Raw genomic sequence first — 16501 nt, 5'->3', positions numbered from 1 at the left:
GAAGTTGCAATGCTATTAGTAGGGATTTGCCTACTAATAGCATTGCAGGAAAGTTCCATTTTCTGAGGGAGCACATTCACAGCACTCGTTCCAAAGTACATCAGTCAAAGCGGTGCTTACTTATGGACCTTACATAATCACAGAACAGCGAAGATGGAGTGATGTTATCTACACAACTGCTCTAACTGGCGCTTTACCGTAAAATAAGAAATAAACGAAGAAACAAGTAAAATTTATAAATGTGTAAATATACCCACGACAACACTTCAGTTACGCCGAAACGATCTGATATTTTAAGCAACACATGCAAATATATGCCATACTCGGAAGTTTTTCTCAACAAAGTCACCCTGATAATTAAATAATTTCCTTTACCTTCTACCATCAGGTTTATGATTGAGGCTTGTTTGCTCATTGTTCTGCAAGTTAATTTCTCTGTATAGGTGTCGTTTATATGCGTGTCCACTTAGCTTTTCACCGTCTGTACATTTATGTTTGCTTATGTGCGTGGTTATTTATCTTTGTACTTTCCTAACTTTATATATGTGTTGTTCATTATAGAGGTATAAATAGGCATGTATTCAGATTTCCTCACAAGTTTCCGTTCTAGCCAAGTAATTGACACCAAGACGCTGTTCTGTGGAGTTTACATTTACAGACTGAATCCGGTTAGTTATCCTGCAATTCGTTTTAAAACACGAGTCATTTTTAAAAGTTGCCATCTTGGTATTTTGATTTTTTTGTCCTGTTTTCTGAAACTCTAATTTAAAAGTAACATTCTGAGAGAGAATTCGACGAATCCACTGAATAAAATGTAAATTTTAGGAGGTGAAGGGAATTTAAAAGAGCACAATGTGTGTGTGTGTGTGGGGGGGGGGGGGGGGGGGGGAGATTAATAGAATCATGTCCATCTGTATTTATTTTGGCAGCGATACCCAAAGGTTAAATGATAACCTTTGCCGTTCCGACTAGCATTAATAGAGATTCATTAAGAACAACCTGACAGTTCCTTATTACACAAAATCCATATTGGTTACAGTATTTATAACAGCAACAACAAGTTCCAAAGTTAAACGTATATTCAGCCTGATTAACATTGTGCATGGGTTAGTTTAATGTAAATCACAGTGAGAGATCATCTCGCAGTACCAGTGCGTTCTCCCCTCTGCAGAAATGTTTGCTTTAATGGATTTAAAAGGAAATATAATTCGAGGAATGGCCAGTCTCCAAAATAATATTAAGGAATGCGTCGTTAATGCGTCTGTCCTATCAACCCCAGTGTATATTCGCTCCAAGGCACCTTTAAAAATCACTTTTACTGAATAACAACTGTATACGGAATATTTACACTCAATTATCAGATTACATCATTATAATAAATAGGTGACATTGAATAAGGAACTGTGTATGTATTAGAAATTTAATCATCCAGGGAAATTGTTGACGCAAGCGCAGTTCCAGAATTAAACATGAGTATACCTTGTTCCTAGGTTCATTATTATCACGGAAGTCAAATCTCATTGACTGATGTTAATTCTTAAAACATTTTTGAGATTTGCCAACGCAAGCTGCCCTGACTCAGTAGGCAAATGCAACGCCCAGCATGTTGCTAAACCAGACAGACCAGAAGGTCTTCCATCTGTGCTTGAATTATTTGGATTCGCTCAGTCTGCGCAGTTAATTGGATCTCGACAACTGGCCTCAGCGAACCTGGGATAGTGAGGGGGGGAAAAGTTCTTCCCGATTCTTCACTTCAGCTGCAGAATGTGCGTGGGTGCTAGGCAAGGCTTGGACTTAACTGGGTTGTGATACATTCACTCCCCGCTTATATAATAGTCTACCATTATTCATTACTTTCATGCATGGGGAATGACAAATGCCCAAGGTCCCACATGCCAACAACATTCTGCGCCTTCTGGAGAGAAATCATCATAGAAATCATAGAAATGATTTTCTCTCATAGAAATCATAGAAATGAGAGGAGGTAGAAACACTTGTCTGATCAGAGTGGTAAATATTTCCAAAATGAACTTAAACTGAGGGTAATGGTTAATACTCCCAAAGGTTCTCCAACAGAGGAGATAAGATAAATCAGCTTCTGGAGTGCGTCTCTACTCCTCTATTCTGTAGTTTAAAGAGAAATTCTATTTCCTCTTCTATTTTCTCAACAATATTGACATGCTGGAATATGTCCAATAGTCCTGTATGATCTCAACATTTTCCACGCAGCAACAAAAAAACAGTGCCAAATCCTGTCCTCTTGCACTTTCCAACAAGGGTTCATGAATAACAAGAATTGAAGTCCTGTTTGCTCCCCCCCCCCCCCTCTCCTACCCCAACCCTCCCTCCCATTCCCTATCCCAGAACACTGAAGCCAAAAGTAGCACCCTATTGCCATGCTAGCTGGAGAAACTAGCCCAAAACAGGCCAGAGACCAAACATAGATCCTTCATGTCCATATAGTTCTACACTGCACAGAGCAAGCAAACTATTGAGGTTACCATCAACCATGCACTGGGACTGAAATATTAAACACATTAGTTCAAAAGACACCAGTGAGAAAATATTATTTCACTATCACTCAGTAACTGAGATCAACCTGGAATTGTTTTCAGTCACTCAGTAATGCCAGCTGGCAAGCAAATCTTAAACATACTTGCTTCATTTCTTCATTCCCAATGTTGGATAAGGCTGTGAATTATAACATTTAATGGGGAGACGATGCCTGTCCATATATTCTTTTCAAGAACATAAGAAATAGGAGCAGGGGTAAGCCTCCTCAAGTTTGCTCTCCCATTCAGTAAGATGTTGGTTAATCACTAACTACTTCAGCTCCATTTTCCCATAATAGCTGGTTCTCTTAGAGCTCAAAAATCTATCAATTTCATTTGGTGCAGAAAATTCCAAAGCTTCACAGTGATTAAATTGATCCTCATCTCAGTCCTAAATGGCAAACCCTTTATCCTGAGGCTGTGATCCCTAGTTTCTGACTCTTCAGTCTCAAAGAATAACCTCTCAGCACCTACTCTGTCACATGCTCAAATAATTTTATACGTTTCAATGAGATCACCTCTCATTCTTTTAAACTGCACAGTATATAGGCCCACTCTACTCAATCTCTCCTCATATGACAACCATTCATCTGGGAAATCAATCTAGTGAATCTTGACTGCACCACCTCCAAGGCAACTACATCCTTTCGGAGGTAAGGGAACCAAAGCTGTACACATTACTCCAGATCTGGTTTCACCAAACCACAATGTAACTGCAGTAAAACTTCCTCACTCCTATGCTCCAACCTCCTTGCAAAAAATGGTTATCATATAATTTACCTTCCCAACTGATGTACTAGGACACACAAATTCCTCTGACCACCAATATTTACTTGCCTCTCCACTTTAAAAAAATAAATGGTTTCCTATTCTTCCTACCAAAGTGGTTTCTGTTAAAAAAAATGTATTGATTTAGCTCATAAATGGTGAAACTAAGCCTGTGTGCTGTCGGCTAATCTCAGCTGGGAGGATATTGGGGTGTTTCAAATCATTACAACACCCTTGCTTAGGAAGAAAAGGGGAAAACTCAATCATGGCACCTACCTTTCAGAAAAATCCACATGTGTGGACATGGGGTGAGGGCATGACTCCACCCCACATTCAAATAGTTTGCTGACATACGTGGTTTCCCATTTACATACAAACATACAAAATAGGAGCAGAAGTAGGCTGCTTAGCCCCTCAAGTCTGCTCTGCCATTCAATAAGATCATGGTTGATCTGTTTGTGCTTTGAGTTCCACATTCCCATCTACCCCAATGGGACTCTACTCACATTTCCTGCCAATCAGAAAGAGACCCATTTATGCATACTCACTGTTTTTTAGCCAGCCTATCTTCTATCCATGCTAATATGTTACTCCAAACACCATGAGCTTTTATTTTTCACAATAATCTTTGATGTGACAACTTACCAAATGCGTTCTAGAAATCCAAGTGCAGTACATCTACTGGTTCCCCTTTAACCACAGCACATGTTACTCCTTCAAAAAGCTTTAATAAATTGGCTAAACATGATTTCCCTTTCAGAAAAACAAGCTGACTCTTCCTGGTTATCTTGAGTTTTTCTAAGTGCCCAGTTATAATCTCGTTAATGATCGATTCTATCATCTTCCCCATGACAAGGGACAAGAAATAAAAATCACTGTTTGAGCAGCCTCCTAGATCAAGACACGCTAGTGAACTCTTTTTTTTGAATCCACAGAGAACCATTTCTAATGTTTTAGTCCAAGGGTACAAGAAGTATTAGATCACTGTTGAATCAATATCAGTGCTGTTATAGGCAATCACAACGTTATAAAACCCTGCTTCACTAATTCACAGCCCTGATGTATATTCAGTTCTCAGAATATGGAACTCTATCGGGGGGATTGGTGACCACTAACTGGCAGATTAGATCACATGATTTTAGCAAACATTCTAGTACTGGGTAATTAATGGCGCAGATTACTGCACAAAGCGGCACAAGGTCACCTTGGATGCTGCTTTTCATCTTCTATGAGAGATGCTTTACTGCCAAAAGACATTTTACTGACACACCAGCCTTTTTTTTACATCATAAAGCTGAGAGAAGAATTACAAACAAAAAGAAAACCAATATTATTTTGTGCCAAATAGGAAAGGAATTTACCTGTGCTTTGTCATTATACTATATTTCTGAATGTATATTGTAGAGAATCGAGATATATGCCAGAACCTGGTATTATCAAGATTCATTGCTTTATCTAAAGTATTCATTAATCAATAGAAATGGAAAAAATAACATTTCAAGTTTCACCATGGTTCTTTATAACTGATTTTTAAAATTTCTGCTGATGAATGAAGACTTACTATTTTACAAAATTACTGTAATTGCAGGATTACCTTCTTAGGATATAATCTCAAAGCTGCATTTCCTCCATGTACTTTCTAATATTTTAACATAATTCCAGATGCTGTACAAAAGCACACACTTCGGAAACATCCATGTATTGAACTATGAGAAGTTAAATGATGCAACAACTTCAAATTCCACACTAATGCTAAATGAAACAATTTCATTCAGTATATATAGATGATTTATTATAAGGATCACTACTTCTGTATTGCAGAAGTGGACAGACCTGGATAGGAACATAGGAACACAGAGGTAGGCCATTCGGCCATTCCACCATTCAATTAGATCATGGCTGATCAGCAATCTCAATATCACTTTCCCACGCTATCTCCATATCGCTTGATGTCACTAGTCTCCAGAAGTGTAGCATTTTCGGTCTTGAACATGCTCAATGATTGAGTTTCCACAACCCTCCACGGCAGAGAATTCCAAAGATTCACCAATCCCGGAGTGCAGAAATTCCTCCTTATCTCAGTCTTAAAACTCCCTTATCCTAAGATTATGTCCCGTGGTTTTAGACTCACCAATCAGGGGAAACATTTTATCATAAATACACTGTCACATCCTATAAACATTTGTAAATTTCAATGAAGTCACCCCTCATTCTTCAAAACTCAGGGGAATATAGGCCCAGTTTCCTCAATTGCTCCTCACAAGACAATACTCACAAGACCATCCCAGGGATTAATCTAGTAATTCTCTGTTGCATTTCCTCTATGACAAGTACATCCCTCCTTAGATAAAGGGACCAAAACTGTACATAATACTCCAGGTGAGGTTTCACCAAGACCCGATACAACTGCAGTAAGGCTCTATACAATATGTCTTACTCCTGTACATAAATCTCCTTGTGATAAAGGACAATTTGCCTTTCAAATTGCTTGCTGCACCTGCATGCTAACTTTTAGTGACTCCTAAGGACACCTAACAAGGACAAGGACACCTAAGTCCCTTTGGATACCTGCACTTTCCAACTTCTCACCAATTAAGAAGCATTCTTTTTGTTTTTTCTACCAAAATGAATAATTTCACACTTATTCACATATTAAATTTGTCACGTTCTAGTCCATTCACTTAGCCTGTCCAAGTTGTCTTGGAGTCTCCTTGTATTCTCCTCACAACTTGCGTTGCCACCTACTTTGGTGTCATTAGTAAATTTGAAAATATTACAATTGATCCCCACATCCAAATAATTTATGCAGATTGTGAACAGCTGTGGATCTAGCACTGATCCTTGTGATACCCCTTTAGTAACAGTCTGCCATCCTGAGAAGGATCCATTTATTCCTACTCTTTGCTTTCTGTCTGTTAACCAAGGCTGGAATTCTCCAGTCTCACATGCCCCGCTGCTCCTGCTAGCAAGAATGGAGAATTTGGCACTCAGCCAACTCTCCTTTCACATCAGCAAGGCTGAAGAATCCCAGCTGCAGGCAAGGTTGGAGAATTCCAGTCCAATTCTCAATCCATGCTAGTGTATTTCCCCCAATCCCATGTGCTCTAATTTTATTTACTAACCTCCTATATGGGACTTTATCAAAAGCCGCCTGAAAATCCAAATACACCACATTCATTGTCAATGCTGCAAGCAATATCCTCAAAACTCCAACAAGTTTGTTAAACATGATTTCCCTTTCATAAATCTAAGTTGACTCTGCCCAGTTTTTTTCATTCTTTCCTCTGTTATCACAGCCTTTATAATAGATTCTGACATTTTCATTACTACTGATGTCAAACTAACAGGTCTATGGTTCTTCATCTCCCTTTTCTTCCCTCCTTAAATAGTGAGGTTACATTTGCAACCTTCCATTCCACAGGGACCCTTCTAGAATCTCTAGAATTTTGAAAAATAATCACTAATGCATCCATTATCTCTTTATCCACCTCCTTCAGCTCTCTGGGATGAAGCTCATCTAGTCCAGGGGATTAATTAATCTTCTTCACACAGTTAACTTTTCAAGTACTCCTCCTTTATTAATCCTAATTTCTTTTAATTCCTCAGATTTATGGGTCCCTTGGTTGCCTAGTATTTCTGGGAGATTTTCCATATCTTCTTCCATGAAGAACAGAAAGCAGAGAGTCGGGAAACATGGGTCTTTCTCGGGTTGGCAAGATATAACTAGTAGAGTGCCACAGGAATCAGTCTTCGGGCCCCAACTCTTTACAATCCACATTAATAACTTGGATGCAGGGATAATAGATACCATAGCCAAATTTCCAGATGACACTAAAATAGGCGGGATAGTAGGTTCTGATAATGAAATAAAAATTTACAAATGCAAATAGATGGGTTAAGTGAATGGGGCAAAAATTGGCAGATGGAGTTTAACGTGGATAAATATGTAGTTATCCATTTTGGAAGGAAAAATCCAAAGGCAAATTATTATCTAAATGGAGAGAAACTTCATAGTGCTTCAGTACAGTGGGATCTGGATGTTCTCATGCATGAATCACAGAGAACTAGTATGCAGGTACAGCAGGTGAGAAAGAAGGCAAATGAAATCTTGGCATTTATTGCTAAGGCAATAGAATATAAAAGTAGTGAAGTGTTGCTGCTACTGTACAAAGCATTAGTGAAACCGAGCTTAGAATATTGTGTGCAGTTTCAGTCCCCTTACTTGAGGAGGGATGTAATTGCATCGGAGACAATTCTGAGGAGGTTCACTAGATTGATTCCAGAGGTGAGGGGTTTGACTTACGAAGAGAGATTGGGCAGTTTAGGCCTATACTCACTGGAGTTTAGAAGAACAAAAGGAGTTCTAATTGAGGTATACAAGGTGATAGGGTGGATTGACAAAGTAGCTGTGGAGCAATGTAGAATAAGGAAGTTTTAGGATAAGGGGTAACAGATTTAAAACAGAGGTGAGGAGAAATTACTTCTCTCAAAGGGTCATGAATCTGTGGCATTCACTACGCCAGAGCATGGTGGATGCCAGGACTGTGAGTAAATTTACATATGAGGGAGACAGATTTTTAATTAGTAAGGGTTTGAAGAGCTATGATGAACAAGCAGGTAAGTGGAGTTGAGGCCTTGTTGAAATTTGCCATGATCATATTAAATAGCAGAGCAGGCTTGATTGGCTGAATTGCCTACTCCTGCTCCTAGTTCTTAAGATTTTTATGATGCACACAGATGCAAAGTAACTGTTTAGTTTCTCTGCCATTTCACTGTTCTCCATTTTAAATTCTCCTATCCTCACCTGTAATTGACCAACATTCGTCCAAGCTAATCTTTTCCTTTTCACATACCTAAAAAAGCTTTTACAATCCACCTTAATGTTCCTTGCTAGTTTGCATTTGTATTCGCTTTTTCCTTTCTTAATCAGTTTTTTGGTCCTCCTTTGCTTGATTCTAAATTGTTCCCAACCTTCAGGCTTTCTACATTTTCTGGCATCCTTATAAGCCACTTCCTTTGATCTAATACAATCTTTAACTTATTTCATTAACCTCTGTTGGCTTATCTTTTCCTTTGAGTTTTTGTTCCTTAGAGGAATGTTGTAGACCATGCTCTATGGATGAAATCCTAGCAAAAAATGACACAATGTTGGTTCCGGCAAGAAAAGCGGTGTGTTTCTTTGGAGAGCCGGCATTTAACACAATCCTCTCTGCCCCCCAACCCCATGACAGGTTCACATCTGGGTGAACCTATTGTGAAATGTGCTGACTTGACCACACGGGTGCGGTTTCAATATGTATTTACATCAGTTGCATGCCCGTTATGGGTGTGACCTGATTACATCCCTGGTGAGGGGCAGTGAAAATTGGAAGTCACGATCCTGCCAGCGACTTCTAGGTTTCGCTGAATCTTGAGCTCCGCCACCATTCCCGTGGACGGCGAGCACGGGCTCAGGATCACCCCCATATTTTTAAATATTAGCCATTGCCTATCTACCTTCAAGTCTTTTAGTGTATTTTCCCAATCCACTATAATCCACACTATATGCCCCTCATAGCTTCATAATTTCCTTTCTTCAGGTTTAAAACTCTAGTTTCAGAAAGAACTATATTACATACTGCAAAATTCTGTCATATTATGGTCACTATTTCTCAAAGGTTTCTTTATCGCAAGATTATTAATTAACCCTTTCCCATTGCGCAACATTAAATCCAAAATAACCTGATCATTTGTTGGCTCAACGTATTGTTCCAGAAATTCATCTCATACTGCAGGAATTCCTCCTCCATGGCATTAACATTGATTTGGTTAATCCAGTCTATGTGTAAATTGAAGTTGCACATTATTACTGTATTATCCAGGTTACCTGCACTCTAATTTCCTGGTTTATACCATGCCCAACATTAACACTAGAGTATCGTGGCCTATAAAGAATTCCCACCAATGTTTGCTGCCTTTGCTGTTTCTTAGCTCCACTCAAACTGAATTTAGATCCTTTGATCTAAGATTCTCACTTACTAATGTCTGATCTTGCTTCTTATTAAGAGTACTATCCCACTTCCTTTTCCTTTTTGCCTATCCCTCCTAAAAGTCAAATATTCTTGGATATTCAGTTCCTAATCTTAGTCACCCTGTAACCATGTCTCCATACTAGCAATTAAATCATACTTCTATTTTAAATATAAACTTACTTCTAACGCTAATTATAATTCTATGTGCTATCAAATTGGTGTTAGAAGCCGGCTATACATTTTATCCTACAGGGATTCATTATGCAAAATTAAACCTATTCTAACTTGTGTTTGGGTCATGCTGGGAACTATGCATGTGGAAATGTAAATAGAGATTTCAAATGGAGAGATCACAGTACTAATTGAATTATTCTCATCCAATGTGGCTTGAGTACCTGATAATTTTCCTTTGTAAATTAATTTGAAAGTAATTCTAGAAATAGGAATCAGCTGATGTCATCACTATGCAATATCAAAACCATATTACATGACAATGTCATCACCATGTCACATGTTACAATAGATAATTGGAAAATTGCTAACCATCATCACAAATGCTAAAATTAGAGTCACATTCATCTGTCCATGTAGTAATTGTTAGACAAGTAAATCATTTCAAAAATCTCTCCTAATCAAAAATAATTGGGAAAACTATCAGATTCCCCAAGTCATATGCCATCCTGACTTGGACATATACAGATAGCACCATTTCTTCATTGAAGCTGGGTCAAAATATAGAACTCCTGACCTAACAGTATTTTAGGGATACCGTCACTATATGTTTTGCAGCTATTCAAGAAAAAGCCCAAGCAACAAATTCTCAAAAGCAACTAGGGATTGGCAATAAATGCAGGCATTAAGAGCAGTATTCCCATCCTTAATAATAGTTTAAAAATAGTGCTGCTACTAGAGTATAAGCTGCAAAAGAAGGGAAAGTGAAAAGCCTCCAAGAGGAACAATTCCGGGCGGGTGGAAGGTGGTAGTCAGGGTAGTAAGTGCAGTGGTCAGTGCTGGAAAAAAGTTTCATAACCATAACAGGCCTGATAAGGGAAAAAAGAGCCGGGCTTCTAAGAATGCACTGTTATGCATGTCTGTCATTTACAATTACCTCCCCCTCACGTTGTATTAAGTTGTTTGAACTGATTGCCATTAATGCTCATCAGGTAGCACTCTCACCTTCATACCCCTATGATCACTTGGAAGCGTTTCTTGACTCACATCCTTATCTGCATTCCTCCCACAAAAGCCTCACATGGAATTAAATTGCTTGTTGTGCACACCTGTCATCACACCCATTATAGACTGCATTCTGATACTTTGGTTTACTGCATGTCAAGGGACAAAAGGTAATTCTGACTTTTTGCTTTCTTTTTCAAGGCAAAGACAGCCCATAATGACCAGAAGAAAGTGATGACAGGAGGAGTGGGGGCTGCAGAAGCTGAGGCCGCTCATCCTCTTGCAGGGCAGATCTTTACAGATTTTAGTAAGGCAGACCTTAGAGTGTTAGAGAGGAGGAAGTAGGAAGAAATATTTCAGCTGATGGCTTGTCATGACATTTATTTTATCTTCCTATTGCACCCTGTATTCATTGTTAATATACTGTAAAATCCTCATGTTATTTATTCAACTAAAAGTAATGACATAAGTTAGAGACCATTCTAACTTTGTTTCTAAATGTGCCATAGCAAGAGAAAGAAGCAGACCCGAGTATCCTCTGGTCCCGTGCTTTGCTCCCTCAATCACAAATTTCACTGGCAGAAACATTCACAGTAAGAGTTTTAACAACACCAGGTTGCCTGGTGTTTAACAACACCTGGTGTTGTTAAAACTCTTACTGTGTTTACCCCAGTCCAACGCCGGCATCTCCATATCAGAAACATTCACACCAGGAAAGTAAGTGAATAGGATGAAGCAGAGGCTGTGCACTGTGACATACTGTGCACAGGCAAACAGATGACATTGGTTGGAAGATTGGTTAAAGGCGTTACATCTCAGATTAAGAGACTGCTGATCAGCAGCTCATGGATTTTGCATTTATAAATCATGCTGGAAGAACTTCAGGCAATAATATATACACTGAAGAGTTAATATTGGACAGTGCTGCTGTTCGCAACTTACGTGGAGGAGCCTATTCACCGCAAATGTAAGAAATCGTCCACCATCTCGTGTGTAGCAGCTCCAGGACTGTCTGCACCAGAGTTCTATTACAAAAGCATCTAGGCAATTTGTGCTTCTTTGCTGGACATTTAGGCTGATTCCAGAAAAACCTAATAACTAGTTGCAGATGAAGATGTGGAAAAACATCACTGATTTCATTACTACCATTTAGTATGCTCTTTTACAAATTGTTGGATGTGTCCTAATACTATTGAGCAGTACTGGCTATATTGTAGCAATGTGCTTAATTCATGATACTATCTTTCAGAATAGCAGCACAAATCTGACTTCCTGACAACATCCTCTGATGTCTGCACATAATATAAATAGGCATGTTCAGGTTGCTGATGCAATAGCACAAGACCTACAGCCTACAGTCAGTCCATTTCAAAACTTAGTTGCTGTCAGACAAGGGCCCCCTCAGTCCTAAAGGACTCTCATATGGAGACACAGTAGTCAGCCACCTTGTCCACTCCTTTAGTACCTAGGAGATGCAATAGATTAGGTTCAAGAGCTCTTAAAATTTGCTTTATACTGGTTGCCTAAATTCAATTTGGGTGTTTCACACCTAAATTTCAATGAGTTATACTTTTGTAAAAACAAAATCAATTCAGATCAATGGTGTGTGCAGTTTACCTAAACTGTATTTTTTTACTGCCAGTTGACAGATATCAACCTACAGTTAAAATCATTCAGCTGTATACACCTGTATAGTATAGTGGGCAAATGGAGAAATGCATGGTCAGAGGTCTGGGAACAGTTGTACCAAATCAAGTGAACCTTAGGGCCTGGGGTGGGATTATTGTCAGTGCAGACTCGATGGGCTGAATGGCCTCCTTCTGTACTGTAGGGTTTTTATGATTCTATGATTCTCACTTCAGGAAAACGAAAAACTAGAAGAAAAATAAGGGACCAGATGGAAGGCACAAAAGAAACAAACAGCATTTATTCCTAAATTCAGAGTAGTAAATATTTTGAATTGGATAGTAAAGAAAGATAATTTCCTTTGAGCATATGTTAATTGAACACGCCTTATTATCGTTAGTTTATTCATCTACAGCATATAAGTATCATTGGCAAGGCCATTAATTGCCAGTTCAGTGTGATGGGTTTCCAAAGCCTTTGTTTTACCCAAGATGGCTCAGAGATCACATGAGTATGGCAAAACAGTCACAAAAAGCAGCAGCAGTGCACAAAGTGCTCAACTGAGGTAATGCCACTCCAAAAGCCAGCAGACACCAGATGATCAACCAACATGTACCATTAGAAAACCTGAATGCTTTAAATATTATTGGTGGGATTTTCTGGACCCTCCATGGCATATTTTCTGGCAGCAGAGGCAGCCCGCCATTAGCCGGTGGCGGGATATTCCAGTCCTGCTGATGTCTACATAGTTTAGGGTGTCCTCTGCCACTGCGGAACACACTATCAAAGGAGTCGGAATATCCTGCTGGCTGGAAGGGCTGGAAAATTTCAGCCTATATCCACAATGCATGTGTAGAGACAAATGAAAGTGAGATTGACTACAATGAACAGTTTTTTCTTTACACATGATGATTTTCTTTATGGAGTGTATGTGGGTAACTTCTGACTGCAAATGCTACATTTTGCAATGTACATTGTTTGATGAAATGCCTTTATGCATTGCTGCTTTTTATCTATGGTGCTTGCCATGGTCATGTGACCTCTGAGGTCATCTTGCATAAAACAAGGGCTTTGGGCAGAAACCATTTTACCCAACACATCGGACATTGCCATCCCTTCCTTCCCTTGAGAAGCTGATGGTGAGGCGCTTTCCTGAACTACTACAGTCCGTATATTGATTAAACTACCATAGTGTACGTTATGTTTGGAATTCCAGAATTTAATATAGCAATAGTGGAGTAATATCAATATATTTTCAAGGTAGGTGAGTCTATGACTTGGAGGAAAGCTAAGAGGTAATGGTGTTCTGATGCACCCAATGTCCTTGTCCTTCTGGTAGAGGCGGTGAGTTTGAGCGTTTGGTGTCAGAGAAGCTTTTACAAGTTGTTGCAATGCATCTAGTGGATGGTAGACACTGCAGAAACATTTTACTGGTGTTGGGTGAAGGGAATGTTTCAGATGGTGGATGGTGTGTCAACAAGTGGATTGTTTGGTTCTGGATAATGTTGAGTTTCTGGAGAGTTGTTGGAGTAGCACTCATCCAAGCAAATTACAGTATTACATCACAACACAGATTTGTGTTTTGTAGATGTTGTAAAGACTTGAGAGTTAGGCGGTGAGTCACTCAACCCAGTATATCTAACCTCTGATCTGTTATTATAGCCACAGCATTTTTGTGGCTGGTCCAGTTAAGTATGTGATCAATAGTAACCCCCAGAATGTTAACCACGGGAGAATTCTGTGATTGTGATACCATTGAATGTCAAGGGGAGATGGTTAGATTTTCTGTAATTTGGTCTGGAGCCAAGTTGTCCCGGTGGAACCCAAACAAAGCATTGGTGCACATGATAGCACTGTCCTAACACTTTCTATCACTTTGTTGATGGTTGAGAATAGACTGCTGGGACACTAATTGGCCAGATTGGATTTGTCATTTTTTTGTGGACAGAACATACCTAGCAATTTTCCCTAGCAGTTAATTTATTTTAGTGATCTAATCTATCCTAACCATTCCACTTTGTAATTAGGACTTCAAACAGACATATTAATTTGAAAATGATAATTGAATATTAAAATAGTTTTTCAAAACTTTTATTGGAAAATCACATATTGCAGAACATCACAAAATATATCAGAGGTTTCACTGTACCAATCTGCATTATGGAAATTAGGGCCCCCTATTAGTTTGGGATTGGGATGGTCAGATTGGAAGACACCAGAACAGGTAAACATGTACTGTCACATGTTTGGTAGACCAACAACAGCTACAGTTAAAAGATCCATGGTAAGAGCACATTTATAGCCTTAATTCCTCTAATAGAAAGAAAGTGAACTTTGACTAGAGTATAGTTCCAGAAAAAGCAATGGTTACCCTCCATTATCACACCCAAATAAACCATTCCACATGTGTGAGTCGAGATACTGAGTGTTGGCAGGCTATTTGATGTCATGGAATAGCACATCTAGCTTTCCTCATCTACCAATCATTTATTCTCTCTTCCATTAGGAAATGTAAGTGATCCAAAACAGGAATTTTTTTATTTGCCCCTCCCTAGCTAAGGGATGTTTCGGCCAACTGTTCTGCCATCACAATTATATCAACTAACAATACAGACCAGTGATGGAATTCTGGGACCTTTCTAATCTCATGTACGTTTAATCATGAGTCATTGAAGAATCTCATGAATATTTTCTTTTAAGTGAGGGACCATTGGTGAAAGTGAAAATGGTAACAAGAATTGATAGTTGAATTAATATCAATTCTTTTGATATTTTTGGAGCAACAATGAAATCCTACTGAGAATACATTTGACTCAGCATCAGTCTAAGCACATACAGAGGGTTACAATGCAGTGAAACTTGAGCATACTGTATTGCTGAGAAGATCAAGTGATCTTGGAAATGTGTTGTTTCAGGGAGAAGGTGACCCTACCCATCAGTTACCCATATCCAGGCCTGTTATTTTGTACTTGCTAATGAGTCAAGTGCCAAAATGCAGTTGGTTTAGCTTTTAAGCAGCAATGCACACAATAGATTACAGTGTTTTTGAGCAGATATTAAGTATAATGAAAATTGATCAATATACATTGTCACTGCACAATTTGTAAAAAGAATTAGGAGAATTTAGGAATGTGTAACCCGCAAAAAAAATGTGAAGTAACATAGATCATAGAAACCCTACAGTGCAGAAGGAGGCCATTCGGCCCATCGAGTTTACACCGACCACAATCACACCAGGCCCTACCCCCACATATTTTACCCACTAATCCCTCTAACCTATGCATCTCAGGACTCTAAGGGGCAATTTTTAACCTGGCCAATCAACCTAACCCGCACATCTTTGGACTGTGGGAGGAAACCGGAGCACCCGGAGGAAACCCACGCAGACACGAGGAGAATGTGCAAACTCCACACAGACAGTGACCCGAGCCGGGAATTGAACCCAGGACCCTAGAGCTGTGAAGCAGCAGTGCTAACCACTGTGCTACCGTGCCGCCCATAAATCAGATAACACAATATATTACTTTTGTTCAATTGAGTAAAATCAATGAATTCATTAGTGAACCCAAAATTGGTATGGGAATGTAGCCTGATGAGTATTCATGAAGGCACCAGCAAAGTGAAGGCACCAGCAAAGCCTGATGGTTAAAGAGCTAACTCTTTATCAGGCTGAGAACTGCGGGAGCAGCATGGAACAGGATGTGCAGCCATGGAACAAGCATGAGAGTTGATTGGACACAGACCTCTGTGTATAGTACTCCTGAGAGAATTACGACCCCTGAGAGAAGCATGACTCTTCAGCATTCCTGACCAAGAAGACAGTGATTGATTAGTGCCTGTCCTGTGAGTATGTGACTGGAAGCATGATCAGTGCCAGCAATATCTATGTAAGAAGGAGAGATTTGGAGACCCAAGGATCAACCATTACAAAAGAAGACTCGAAGTCTAGGACTCGAAGACATCAGAACAAAGGCTGTTGGGAGGGAATCTCATCACTTTGTCTTGCATGGGTATCTCTAAGTCCAAGTCATGAGTTTGGATACTTTGTGAAACTTTTGATACCTTCTGATTACTTTGTGTGTAACAAAGTCAGGCAGAGTTTAGCTACTTAGTGGTGGGTATAATGAAGTAAGTCAGAGGTTAAATACTTTGTGTATTACGAAGTTTGATGCCTGGTTTACTAAAGTTTATGTAGTAGTTTGATACTTTGGTGGTAACTTGGTAGAATACAATAATGGAGATTTATTGTACAATAATTTGAGAGTTTGAATGTCTTTGTCCTCAGTGTCAGTTGACCCGGTTAGAAGGCAACAGGAAGCAGGAAAACAAAATGTAATTGTTCCCAAAGCAGAGGAAGTTTGTTTGTTC

This window comes from Mustelus asterias, chromosome 15 (genome assembly GCF_964213995.1).
Source record: "Mustelus asterias chromosome 15, sMusAst1.hap1.1, whole genome shotgun sequence".
In the NCBI taxonomy this organism is placed as follows: domain Eukaryota; kingdom Metazoa; phylum Chordata; class Chondrichthyes; order Carcharhiniformes; family Triakidae; genus Mustelus; species Mustelus asterias.
The sequence above is the reverse complement of the archived record's forward strand: the minus strand, read 5'-3'. Positions refer to the sequence as shown.